The sequence below is a fragment of the Manis javanica genome, chromosome 15, assembly GCF_040802235.1.
Source record: "Manis javanica isolate MJ-LG chromosome 15, MJ_LKY, whole genome shotgun sequence".
In the NCBI taxonomy this organism is placed as follows: domain Eukaryota; kingdom Metazoa; phylum Chordata; class Mammalia; order Pholidota; family Manidae; genus Manis; species Manis javanica.
The window spans coordinates 12,369,692-12,383,080 of NC_133170.1; the positions used below are offsets into that span (position 1 = coordinate 12,369,692).

General features: G+C 35.1%; 1 protein-coding gene across 19 annotated transcripts in view; it reads left to right on the plus strand.

Annotated features, from left to right (window-relative positions):
• SOX5 (SRY-box transcription factor 5) overlaps window positions 1-13,389 on the plus strand; it is a 938,132-nt gene that overhangs the window by 883,333 nt on the left and 41,410 nt on the right. The gene's annotated exons all lie outside the window — the stretch shown is intronic.

Consider the following 13,389-nt stretch of genomic DNA (forward strand, 5'->3'; position numbering starts at 1 on the left):
ATTGATTGAGGTTTAGTCAGTAAATGTTTTGAGCACCTATAATATGCTGGACACTGTGGTAGAATAGAAAAGAGCAGTAATTAACTCCCTATACAGTAGAATGGGGAAGACAGAAAACTAACCAACAAATTAAAATACTGGTCAAAGAATAATATGGATGTAAGGATAAAAGTTCACAGCACAACGTGAGAAGTAGGAGGTTAAAGGAAATACTTACAGAAAATGAGCCATTTAGGAAGTTCTTGAAGGAAAATGAAACAGCCTGTGCCCAAACATGTATGAATGAAAGAGTGGAGTGTTGGATTTTATTTGAATTTTAATGGAAGAAATAGGTTGAATGTAATGCATCTCTTGGAGAAGGGGAGTGAGCTTAAGAATGAAAATGTAAAGATATTGTACAGTGTCTAAAAATGTAAAGTGTCTAATGGATGAAGTCCAGCGTTTTTACCATGGCATTCTGTGATCTGGCCCATGTACCTCACTAGCCTAATTTAATATTTCTGATTTTTTTCCCAATCCCAGAAATTTGTGCTCCAAAGAAAATCACTTCCTCATGTGTCATATTAGTCCACCTGTTTCTGCCTATGTTTGTGCCACCCTTCCTGTCTGGGTTGCTTTTGCCTGATTTTCCCACTTTCCCTCTTGTCTTGCACCTACTCAGTAAGTTCTGTCTCCGCTATCACCTCTGTGTAGAATTGGCTCCTTCATCACACATGATCTCACTGCGCAGATGCATATTCCTTGGACAGCATCACAGGATCCTTATAACACTTGAGTGTGCTTGTCTTCCCATGTATGACTGCGAGCCCCTTCAGGGTAAGGATTATATGTTATTCATCCTTAGCACCACACATAATACTTGACATGTGACTGTTTTTCTAAACAAACAAACAGATTAGCAAACTGTCTGTGGAAGTAAGCCAAGATATTATGTTCAAACATACGCCTGAGATTGGGACCCCTCACTTAGGTGGAATCACCAAAGGTCAATGGCTTGGATCATTGGAGGATAATCTCAATACAGCATGAGCTAGAATATGATCATACCTATGAAAAATGAAACACTCAGTGCCATTGTACTGTGCAGAAAGACTATGTGCACAGAAAGACTATGGAACCTAAAAGTAAGATTTGCCTGTCAGTCTAGTTGAGATACACTCTCCTATCACAGGAAAGATATGATACTATCTGTAGGAAAGCACGCATAATTTGTCAGTCCTGCCTATAGTTAGAATGAAGCACTATTCACTTCTTTTTGCCCTGGTTCAGATTGTGAAAATTACTTTTTCAGTTATCTTGAAATTAGAAAAAGTTTGCCTTAAAAAATTCAACACTATTCTAAACAGGTACAAATAATTTAACTGGCAATCTGGTTTGTACATTAGCTTTATGAATTTGTTTAGTAGAAATACATCTTCAAGTGAATGGTTTCCCTTACATATGCTGAAGACTTAAGTAGATGCTGAAATGAAAGTCACAGACTTATACTAATATTGGCTAGTTTTGTTATATTGTTTAATTGATAGCTCAAATGAAGTTTTAGGAGGGAAAATTATTTTTCCTATTTTATTTTTGTAAGATCATCTTCCTCTGCCTCTCTTTTATGCCAAGCAATCTAGCTCAAATATGACACAGAAATATACCCCCTATACATTCTCATATATTTGTTTATATTATATTATACATACGTATACATATATATTCTGCAAGAATCAGGAATGCAGATTAATTTCATTTGGCAAATAATGACCCAAAGCAACACTCCAAATAAGGGCAAGGCAAATACACTCATTCTTTCTCCTTAGTTCAATCCAAAAGATATGATCAAACTTTTATGTAATGTTGTCATTTTAGTTGGTATATAAAATTTTTATGCCATCCAGACTGTGAAATGTATTTTTTTTAATGTTACAGGTTGGGGAAAATTAAACATGAGGCATTACAGCTGAGTTTCACTACACATTAATTATTTTAATTGACTATTTAAATGAATTTCTGATAAATCAATCTCACAATTCCTCATGCCTCATGACATGCTTAACTGAATGTGACACTTAAGAATCATTATATTGTGAGAGCTTTAATACAAATTTGAGATCATTATAATTAAAATCAGACTCTAACCGCATGCTCAATTCTAAGCCTTTTCATCTTCATTGAATTTTCTTTGGCCTATACCTTGAATTTAATATTATAACAACGATGGGCAGAATATATAATCAAGCTAAGCATCTTCAACATGTGGAGAAAAAATTATTCTGTCTCCAGGGCTCAACATAAAAACCGGCCTTAACAGACATTCTATATAAATAGTCATCACCCCTTAGAATTCCTTAAGGACATCAGTTCCCTCCTGGTCACTGCCGTGAAGACAAAGAATGCCTTAATGACTTTGTTGAGGTTATCATTAAAATAAAAGGAGATTTGCAGACATCAGCTATAAATCACTATAAAATGGTCTGTGGGTGACCTTTGACACAACTCATTTGAAATAAACCTGGGATGGATTCATAGCCTTTGGTCAAGCCAGTAGGTGGGCTAAAGGTCTTTCCCATCCGCTCCTTTGTTTCTTACAATTTTATTTCCTCTCTAAATGACTGTATGTAAGTATATAAATTGAGTATATATAAATTGGCATGTTTTATGTTGAAACAAAATAGGTCAAGTCAGATGTGGAGTATGTTTATGGCATTTACTTGAAATACTTATTCTTTGACCATATACTTTAGATATATGAATACATTTAGAATTTACTTGTTGCTATTTTCATGACTTGGTATTAAAAACATTTTGAAAGGGTCCAGCCTAATAATAGTGCCCAAACTGAGTTCTAGATGGTGCCCCATCATAGTGGAGTATAAAAATTTCTTAAGAATTAAGAGGAAATTACAAGATTTCAGTTGTTAGTTTGATTTTTCAAAGAAGTTATTGCTTAATAATCTTCCTTCTCTGTTGACATTTAGGTGACAGAGAGGCATCTCTGAAAAATTGCCTAGGCTTAAACCCCAATGGCTTGGGTCCAAGTCTTCCCAGGTTTACTAAAGTTGTGACAATTGGCAAATCTTTGAAAATCTCTAACCCATTTCCTTATCTGTGAAATAGGATTGGTGACATCTCACGCTCTTGCTGTGAGACTAAAATAAGACAAAATATATGAGGATGCTTTGTAACTTGTCAAGTTGAGATGTCAGGGAGTAAAGTGAATGGTGTTAGAAAACCAGCATTAAAATGAACAGATATAAAAGTATTCAAATCACTTTAAAACTTTATTTGTATTTAGATTACTAAACTTACTATATGTGCTTTTATATGTTCTGCAATATTTTACTCCCCCAAAATATTTACATAACACATAATGCATAGGGCTATGACCACTTATTTCTTCTTTGAAAACTAGCTCTTTTCCTGACCAAATAGGATTACAAAAATCAGCATTTCTTTCAGAGTAGGGAGAAGTGCCCAGGTAAAAATCTCATCATTTCCATATTCAATTAGACATACACTATGTTTTTTTCTTTTATTCACTCTCTAACAGTTCAATTGTAAGAGAAGAAAGAAAAAACACTTTAAGTCAATCCTAATTGGAACATAATTGCTTTTAATGAATAATCTTTATTTCTACTAAAAATCATCTAATCCCATATAGCAAATTTTGTATGACTTAATGTTCCAGGGGCTTGTGCCCTTGATACTTCTTTATGTTTTCAGACTTCTCAGAAAGAGTGTTGAGGATCCACTGAATAAAGAAATTATAACCTTATGAAAAGTTCTGAGAATTGCATTTAAATTAAACGTCTTAGCTCCAAAATACAAATCCCAATTCTAGATGGGTGAATCAATCAGATTTGTGACAAAGAATTCAGCCTAAATAATTCAGACTAAATGGAATACATTTTATTCCAAAGAACTTCCTTCATGACACTCTTTTAGATTAATCACAATGATATTTCTTTAAGTACTAGAATTTCCTAACAACTTACATACCCCTAAACTGTTTTATCATTTCACTTCAGCAACTGGAATATAAATTCCTTCTCTCCTATAACTAGCACTGTTGGGAATAATGCTTAAAAGATGCTTTTGGAACAAATTAAAGAATAAACCTACCACATGAGAAAGAAAAAAAAAAGTGAGACCAGGGCAGATGGGACAACTCTTCTAATTCTATATTCAGAAAGGAAAATTGCTAATACTGCTCTTAATCTGAAGGGTGAGAATCAGTCTGGGTTAAAGCAAGTGGGAGTGAGAAAAATGAGTTTTGCATTCAAATTTTATTTTTACTTATCTCTGGACTTTTTACCCTTTATCTTCAATGACTGTCATTCTTCCCCTATCTGCAGTGAATGGAGTGAAGAAAGTTGTAGTTTGGATGTACCAACCTAGTAAAGTTTCAAGTTAAATGAATAGGCAGCCTGTCGCTAAGGAGTTCTTGACAATAGCTGTGTTAGCTGACATCTTTGAGTAGAAAGCAGCGAGTCTCAGAGATGTGAAATGTTCAACTCTAAGGAGAAAGCCAAGAAGGAAAGGTAGCAGCCTGGGAAGAACTATATGATTCCAGTGGTGAGAATTCATCTGAAGACATTTGAATGTGGAGGGATACACTATTGTAGTGCATATCATATACCCCTATTGTGTCATTCACTAGTAGAGTGACAGTTGTATTGTGTGTAGATGTAAGGAATCTTTAAATGTTTTATGAAAAAACAATAGAAAAAAACTTAGAGTTTATCAAGTCAGTCATTGATTAATTTTAACTATCTGTGTAATTAATATTTAGTATCTTTTGTGTTCAAGGCATATATGGGTGGTTAAAACAATTCATATACCAATACCTACCCCAAAGAAAGTTACACTGTAAAGAGTGAGAGTACTCAGATTATCTGCAAAGATCCTTTTAAAGAGTACAGTTGTCTTAAACTACTTAAAATTTGATTACTTTGCCATCAACAAATTCAAGAAAACAACTAACACAATACAGTAAAATGCAGCAGTTTGATTGTTATCGTCAGTAATAATAGGGCATGCCTTAGTCTTTAACTTTTTGCTTTGTGTCTCTACCTTCAAATTCATTACACACACACACACGCACTCACATACAACATGCATGTGCATCCTTCCCCAGGGTTCTATGCCTTAGACAGATTGGCCCTTACTCAAGTCTTCCAAATACACACAATGCACCAATTAACTGTCATAACTGTCATTAGTCATTAGTCAGTCATAGTGGGTTAAGGAATTAGAGATTTGTGCCCATTAGAACCTATGCATGCATGTATGTGATCATTGGAAATGAGGTCTTTAACTGATTAGAGTTAGTATAAATGACTTCGTATGATGATGTCTTCTATTTCTCCTCCCCTTTTCTCCCAGGTTGGCTCGCTAAAGATGGTCTATCTGCTTATAACTAGACCAAACTTTTCCTAAGATCTAGAAAAATTTCAATCCCTGAAAGAAACGTAGATATCTTTTGAAAAGGACTTTTTTAGTAGCCCTCTAAGTTTCTTCCGAAGTGTTTGATTTTGTTCGTTCTATTTTGGTATCAACTAGTTCCTTTCATGAGTATCTTTCCACTGTGAATGGAGACCTCCATGTGATATATTTACCTCTCCTTTTTTGTGACCTCAGTCGGACAGAAAGTCTACACTCATTTGTTTTGGTGGTGTTTATACAGTCCTGCTATCCTTTTGATATTAATTCATTTTGTAGAGTCAGATAGAGAAGTTGGTGTGCTCATTTTGTACATTCAGGTCCAGTTAGAGGTGCCATCCCCAGCATAGAGAGGTAGTAGAAATGATCAGTATAGCTTCGGTTTTCTTAGAATTTATTTTGTAAAATTGTATTGCTCGGAGAGCTCCTACTTTGCTTTATTGTAAATCCGTTCCATCATTTGATAGTCATTGATTAATGTTTTTCACATCTTTAAGTAGAACTAACAGGAAAACAATAGGAACAAACGTTTTGAATTATAAATTTAAGGTGCCAAGAAAACATTTTCTTCTTCTTGTGCATGGAGTGACCAACTCTAAATTCTTCAATGAGTTTTTAAAAGATTTTGGAGAATTATATTTAGAGGTTATTAAGAAGAACTGTTATGATTATTAACATCAAATCCTACTGCTCTGTGCTTTCTGTTTGCCTCTTGGTGGAAGGACTGTTAATTATTTTAAAAGTTAATAGCAATCATGTAGATGCAATGAACACCAGAAGACAACATAACCATTATTATTCGGAATTTGAAGCTTTCCAGGACCCTGTAGAGGTTGAATCTGAAACACCATACATTTTATAGTGGCTCATGATATAACCTCTCTTATCAAATGTTATTGTTGATACTTATATTCCTCCCATTCTTCCTCTTTTCAAATATTGTTCAAAAAATTTCCTCTGCAGAATTTCTTCAAGTGTGTTTTCATTTGGTCTTGTAAGCCGAAGGTCCTCTCATATGGCATTCTTCTAAGTAAATATACAGAAACTATTTACCCAATGTATTTTTTAAACATCGTGAAAATAAAAAGGGGAGGTTAAATAGAGAGTTAGTGTAAAATTAACGTCTCAAAAGCTAAGCTAGAAGTGTTAAAAAGAAGGGAGGAAATATTAAACAAGAAGGAAAGAAAAAGTAAAAAAGGAATGACATCTAGTTCTGTAAATTTGGTGAATAAATAAAACAGGGAGATTCATGAAATGCATTCACAAATTATGGGTGAAGAATGAGAAACAAATACTTTCCCAGGAGTCACAATGAGATCCTGGTAAAAAGCTCTTTGGAATCATGTAAGAACTTAACATATATTGGCTACACTTCTTTTGTCGAGAATAGAATAGTTACTGCTGCCCAACAAAATACCCCAAAGTTAGTGGCTTCAGACAATAAACTTATCTCACAGTTTCTGTGGCTTAGGAATTAGGCTGCAGCTTCCCTGGGTGGCTCCAGCCAAGAGGCTCTCATGTGGTTGTGGTCAAGTTATCAGCTGGGGTTGCAGTCATTTGAAAGCTTGCTTGGTGTTGGTGTATCCACTTGAAGAATGGCTCACGTGCCGAATGAGTAAGGCCTGGTTGGTGGCAGGAGGCTTCCGTTCCTTGCCACGTGGACATCCCCAGGGGCCGTTTGAGTGTCTTTACCATATAGCAACCGGCTTTCCCTGGGGGTGGTTTTTGTGCCCCAGGAAACATTTGGCAATGGCTGGAATTTTTGGTTGCTGCAACTTGGGTGGGATTGCTATAAGCATCTACTGGTAGCGGCCGAGAGTCCGACAATGCACAGGTGGCTCACAGCTCAGAGTTATTCAGCCCAGGTTGTAAACAGTGCTGAGCTTGAGAAACTGTGTCTCAAAGGAAGTGTCACCCAAAGAAGGTGGAAGCTTCAATGCCTTTTGCAATCCAGCGTCGGGAGTCGAGCTGTCATTTCTGCACTATCCTGTCCATTTTATAGCTCAGTCCTGTTCATCACAGGGACGGAGTACAAGGGGGCATAAACACCAGGGAACAAGAATGATTGGGAGCTTGGGTGCTGGCTGTTGCAGAAGGCGTGGCATTGTTTGGCTTAGGTATTTCAAAGCAATTTTTTAATTAAAAATGTATGTGAAATATTACTGGTATTCCAGAAACTACACTCTATTCTTTACTCTATTTGTTTTCAAATATATATGTGTGGTAGGGGGAAGGAGGGGATATTTACATTTTTGAAGCATTAAATCATCTAAGTCAAAAAACAAAGAAAATATGAAAATATTAATAGAGAAGGGACAGGGGACATTTTAAACAACAAATTAAATAATGTGTACTATTTGAATACCTTTAAATTAATTTAAGTCCAATAATTTAAATATAAAAGCAATGAGCAATTGCCATTAAAGCAAATGTCTATCAACCACGCTACCAGCAACCATTTTTAAAAGAAGCAGGTACACATTGAGAAAAAGTATAAAACAGCAAAATGAGGGAGGTAAATGAGAAGCTAGAACATATTACCCTCAGCTAAGTAACATAAAACTTGCATTTAAAGGCAATCAAATCTAATGATAGCATTAACACAGCAAAAGCATACCTATCCAAGAATTCCTGGAGCTCTGTCTGCCTGGCTAACCAGGCCTCTTGCAATTAGTATGTCCAAAACCAAGCATGTGCTCATGGAAGGGGCCTCAGGACTATGTGCTCTGTGAGATGATAGACTTGATTTTTAGGTAACAGGGAGCTACTAGTTAAGTATGGAGTTGGGGTGGCCACATGAGTAGGATTGTCCATCTCCAGGGGCTAAGAGAATAATTACCAGATTGTTAGTTTTATCTTATATTACTTCCACTCTTGCACATAAATGCAAACCTCTTCTCATCTAAATTCCTCATGAAGCAAAGATCAGGGACACCACAATCTTTCTGGAGAGTCTCATGATACTTCAGTTGTGTTTTGTTTTTCTCTCCAGTAAACCTCAACTGAACTGTAGAAAGAAATGTCTCATTTGGGTGGAAAAAAGGGAAAGAGGGTTCCCAGAGTGAACAATAGGGATAGAAGAAGAAAGAGAACAAATGAATGTGAATACAAGCTAGGGAAGAGAGGGCCAGCAGCGGGGCAACTGGTGCAGTTCAGCCTGTCATGTATCTGCCCTACTTAGCCTAATATCATTATTTCATCAGAGAGAGGATAACAACAGCCTGGTTAATTTTGCAACATGTTTCATGAACATCTTTACCCTTCCCCATATGTTACTTTTGCTGTTCACTTCACATGAGTATTCATGATAAATACGGGGACAGTCACAATTTTCAAATTGTGCAGACGAGGTAGCCTGACATCTTTTTTTTTTTTTATTCAGTGGCTATTAAAGCATCAAGGCATATTTATAAGTGAAGTATAGTAAGTACATAGACAGACTCCCCTCAAGGAATTCAGTTTAAATAAAACACAGTTTTACATGCATCCTTACGTAGGGCTTACATAATGTACACTCACTTCTTCGCTCCTTTATTCCTGACCACACAAAACCTAAACCCTACAGCCACATGCCTAGACGTCAGGTGATTGGTTATTTGTAATGCCTAGCAGGTAACTGGCATGAATAAATAGTTGAAATTCCATTCAATCAAGAATGAATGAATGATTTCATAAATTTATATGTTCTTATCCATTGCCCTTAAGAGTGCTAAATTTATTAGCTACCAAATAAACATTTGATTTTCAGTAACTACTTTAGATAAATATTTAAGGAAGTGGAGTTTTGACGTGGCTGTGATATGGCATGAACTAGACCATCAGTTAGATAATGCAAATAAATAAAGATAAGTAAAGGTGAAATTTGTATTCTGGAGGCTATAATCATTTGCACATCTTTCGGGGTGCATCTTGTGGTCCAAGAACCAGCCTGTACATACATTTCCATGTTGTGAAGGACAAGTAGACTTCTGTAGGACACTGGTTTCCCTGTTTCCTAGTTGTCTATTAAAATTCCTTAGTGAGGTAATGAAGGAAGGTTAAGGAGTGCAAAGAGAGAAATGACCTTCCAGGATTCTGGAGAATGATTTCTCTTTGACAAATTATATTTGAGTTTTATAAATAATTTAGTCTTTGCACATTATAAAATTATGACTATCATACAATTACATTAGAGTAACATGGTTTTCCTAGGAGAAACTTACTGGAAAACAATCTAAATGAAATGTGTTTTCATTTTACATTATTTTTTTACATTGTTATGTTTATGTGGAACGCTTTCCTCATTCATGATGAATTTTGGTATTTCTCCAGCATCTAAGGCTATCTATTTGTATCAAATGCTTATAAAAAAATTCAAATTTTTGTTTATCTGTGTGGTGGCTTTTCATTGGCTGGGATACAAATTTATTAGGACCTCAACAATATTTCTGCTGCTGTGACTACAAGCTGATGTTAAGTGAAATGTTTGCCTTTAGAAAAGTCTTAGTAGCTACCAGTAAACGGAACTTGCCTGTATTGTGTGGTTGTTTGGATTGTACTTGTTTTGCATTCTATCCCAGACAACTATATATTAGACAGTACTTTACTAGAAGTGATAATCACAAATAGGTTCCTAAAACTTGTAGTTAGATGTATAAAATATTCTTGCACACATTTGTGTGAATTACTATATATTCTGGCATTTTGTGCATGAGCCCTTGGTATTTTTCTCAAAGAATAGTCTAATTTAACAACTATTTAGTATTACCAAGGGCAAGTTTTAATGCTATGTACTGTAGAAAACAGAAGCACAAAAGAATCACTAAGGCACAAATGAACAATTTGTGCCTTAACTTTTAAACTAATATATAAATAGCAAATGTGTGTATTACTTCATCTTATTGCCTGTGTATTGACCTTTACATGATTTATGATGTAAGTAGATTTATATGGGTTGGTCGGAATTTCAGAAATTACATTCCATCAACATCTTTTATTGCTAAGATTGAATTTGTCATGTAAATGAAAAGAGTCTTGTATATTGAGTCAAGAAACCTGGATTGTGTAAAATTTTCTGAGCCTTAGTTTCCTCTCTGAGGTTATTAATTACTTCCTAGTATGGGAGATTAAATAAATGATTTGAAGTATTTATAATGAATTCTATAAATATAAATAAGAACCTTCTATTAGTAAATACTTGCTTACCTGAGCTTACACATTTCCTTAAGCTGAAGTGCTTGCCTTATATTTATCATATACAAATTTGGAGCTACTCAACTGATACATAAGATTCTTCTTATCTATCGCTTTGAAATAATTATATTTGAAATATGCTGTTTTCAGAAGTTTCAGTTGGCAACATCATTCAACAGTTGTACAAGTAATTAAAAGGAAATTGCTTTCCTCCCTGCTTCACAGTGTACTTGATAGAAATGGTGTTTTTCCTATGCTTTCTTGACCTTAATTATTTTATATGTAAATTATTTATTTACAATTTAATTTTTATATGTACATTTTCTTTGTAAGATTAGGGGTTAATCATGCTAAGCTTTCAAATTCCTAAGTAAAATATTGCAAATAAAAACAGTGAAAAATAAAAACTTTACTGTTGGCATATTCATAATTGCCATATACTGGTGCATATTCATAATTGTGAGAGTGCATGTCATTCATAAGTAGTTCTATTTATAGTTAAGGTTTTTAAATTTTCATTTAGTCAAGTGAAGAATAATTAGTAGAAAATAGAAATAGAAAATAGAAAACTACTGTAATTTTTGTAGTCTTCCTACATAATAGGCATTTGGTAGAGTAGCCCAGTAATAAATTATTAAAAGAACCAAATGGTGAAATAATATCATATAATGGCTCAAAATTATTTGTATAGTTACCAGTATAAGGATCAAGCATGTGGGTTCTTATTAATATACCATTAGCCTGGTCACACAGTGAAAGAGAATGAAAGGGCAATTTTGAGTGACATTTCTATTGACTTGGGAACCGTCAGCCTCTATTATGTCCTTGGGGCTTTGCACCTTTTGGCTTTCAGGCCTCTTGTGCTGCCGTGAATGAAGGAGAATATATTAAAAGTTCCAGTGAGTCCCTTGCTCTAATAAATGCTTTGGGTAGTCACTTTTCAGTATGTGCATGTCATGGTTCTCAGTGCTTGAAGCTCCTCCGATGACATTTCAACCCATCACCGCCCCACCTGCATCGTCGTTGTCAGCACCACTGCTGCCTGTCCACTCACTCACCCTCCAGTGCCTCTGAGCTCATAACTCTCCCCTGTGGCAGCTCTCGGAATATATTCCTTCCTCTTTTTCTGCCCAGTCAAGGGAGACAGTGTGTAATTTCTCCACATATCCCCTCAAAACTTTTACAAGAGTTGTGATGATATCCAAGGAAGTTTCTAGGCTGTCATGCCAAAAACCAGTAGTTTCAAACAGAAGGTACATTTGTGGGAGAAGAAAGTCCTAGAATATTTACAGCTTCCTAGTAAACAGTCAGGATAGCTCCTGTCTCGACAGGATATTTAGGCTGGATTAACAAGAAAATCTGGATTCTAACCCTTATTTACCTAATGAATCTCAATAGCATTTAGTTCATTATACATAGGCATGATTTTATTTATCATTACTAGCTTATGTTCTGATAAAATTGTGAAGACTGAGACACATGGTTTTTTAATGTTATCTCCTCATATTGAAATTTTTCACGGGGTTTTGAAGTCTAGTAAATAAATATTTAAAAATAATCCCCTTTTACATTGATATGGCAGTGGCTCTCCAATGTTAGTGTGCATCGGAATCAGCTGGGAATACTTGATAAAACAGAGGTTACTGGAAGGAACCCACCTCCAAAGTTTCTATTCCCAAGTGGCCCTGATGGTACCAGTCTAAGGACCACATTTTGACAAGTATTTGTCCATAACTAGGATATAGGAGAAAAGGGACACGGTACCCCTGGATTTCTGCCAACCATAGCATCTTGTGTAAGGATTATGGCTGACCAGCTCAACTAAATGTCCAAAATGAAAGATCCAGGAATACTTTTGCTCTGCAGTTTTTAAAAATGCTATAATAAACATTTCACAATTACATATTGAGCCAGTCATAGAATTATCTTATTTCACTTCCTTCCAAGATTCTATGAATCCATATAAATTTAGTAAAATGGTCATTAATTTATTATGCATCTAACATGAGCCCTGGTTGCCATTTGAGTTCTCATATATTTTCAAAGAACTGTTCTTTTCTCTGAAACAGAAAACAGAATTGGAAAAAAGGATTAAAGAGGGCTTCTGCCTGGTCTGTTCATGGGTTTCCTAAGTGCAGCTAGCTAATCAAGGAATTAATAACCATAAAATACTTAAAAGATACAAATTTGAAATAGATGTCATATTTTACCATTTTTGTGAAGTGATTATTTCAATGGTTTGTAGTAAATATAAAAATTTGTACACTTGAATTCATATATGTTTCCATGTCATCATATCACACCATTTGATTCTAAATCATTCCACTTTCTGTAAGTTGTCCTGCTTCTACAGGTAAATACTTTATGTTCTTAACTCAATCAAACAGTAGCTAAGTGGAAATTAAATTTTATTCTACAAAAATGGATGGAGTGCGAACAAGTGCAAGCAAATAACACAGTCTGCCAATTGTAGAGCACAGAAAAGTTTGCCATGAAAGAAAAGGGATAACATGTTAATATTATCTGATTCTTTTGAATGAATTGATAGAAATTTTAATAACTGTATCCATGATTTTTATGTATGAAATTATGTACGGGCTAATATAGAAAAGTGTAAAGTAGAACGCAGACTATGTAACCTTGACCTATTCAAGCATAGAACAATTGGATATCACCATATGTGCTGAACCAACCACATAAAAATCTTCATACCAACATATAGCACATTGTAAGGAAAATCTGGGGGGTGGAAATCTGGATTTAAAAATCATAGTGTTAAGTGTTTAGAAC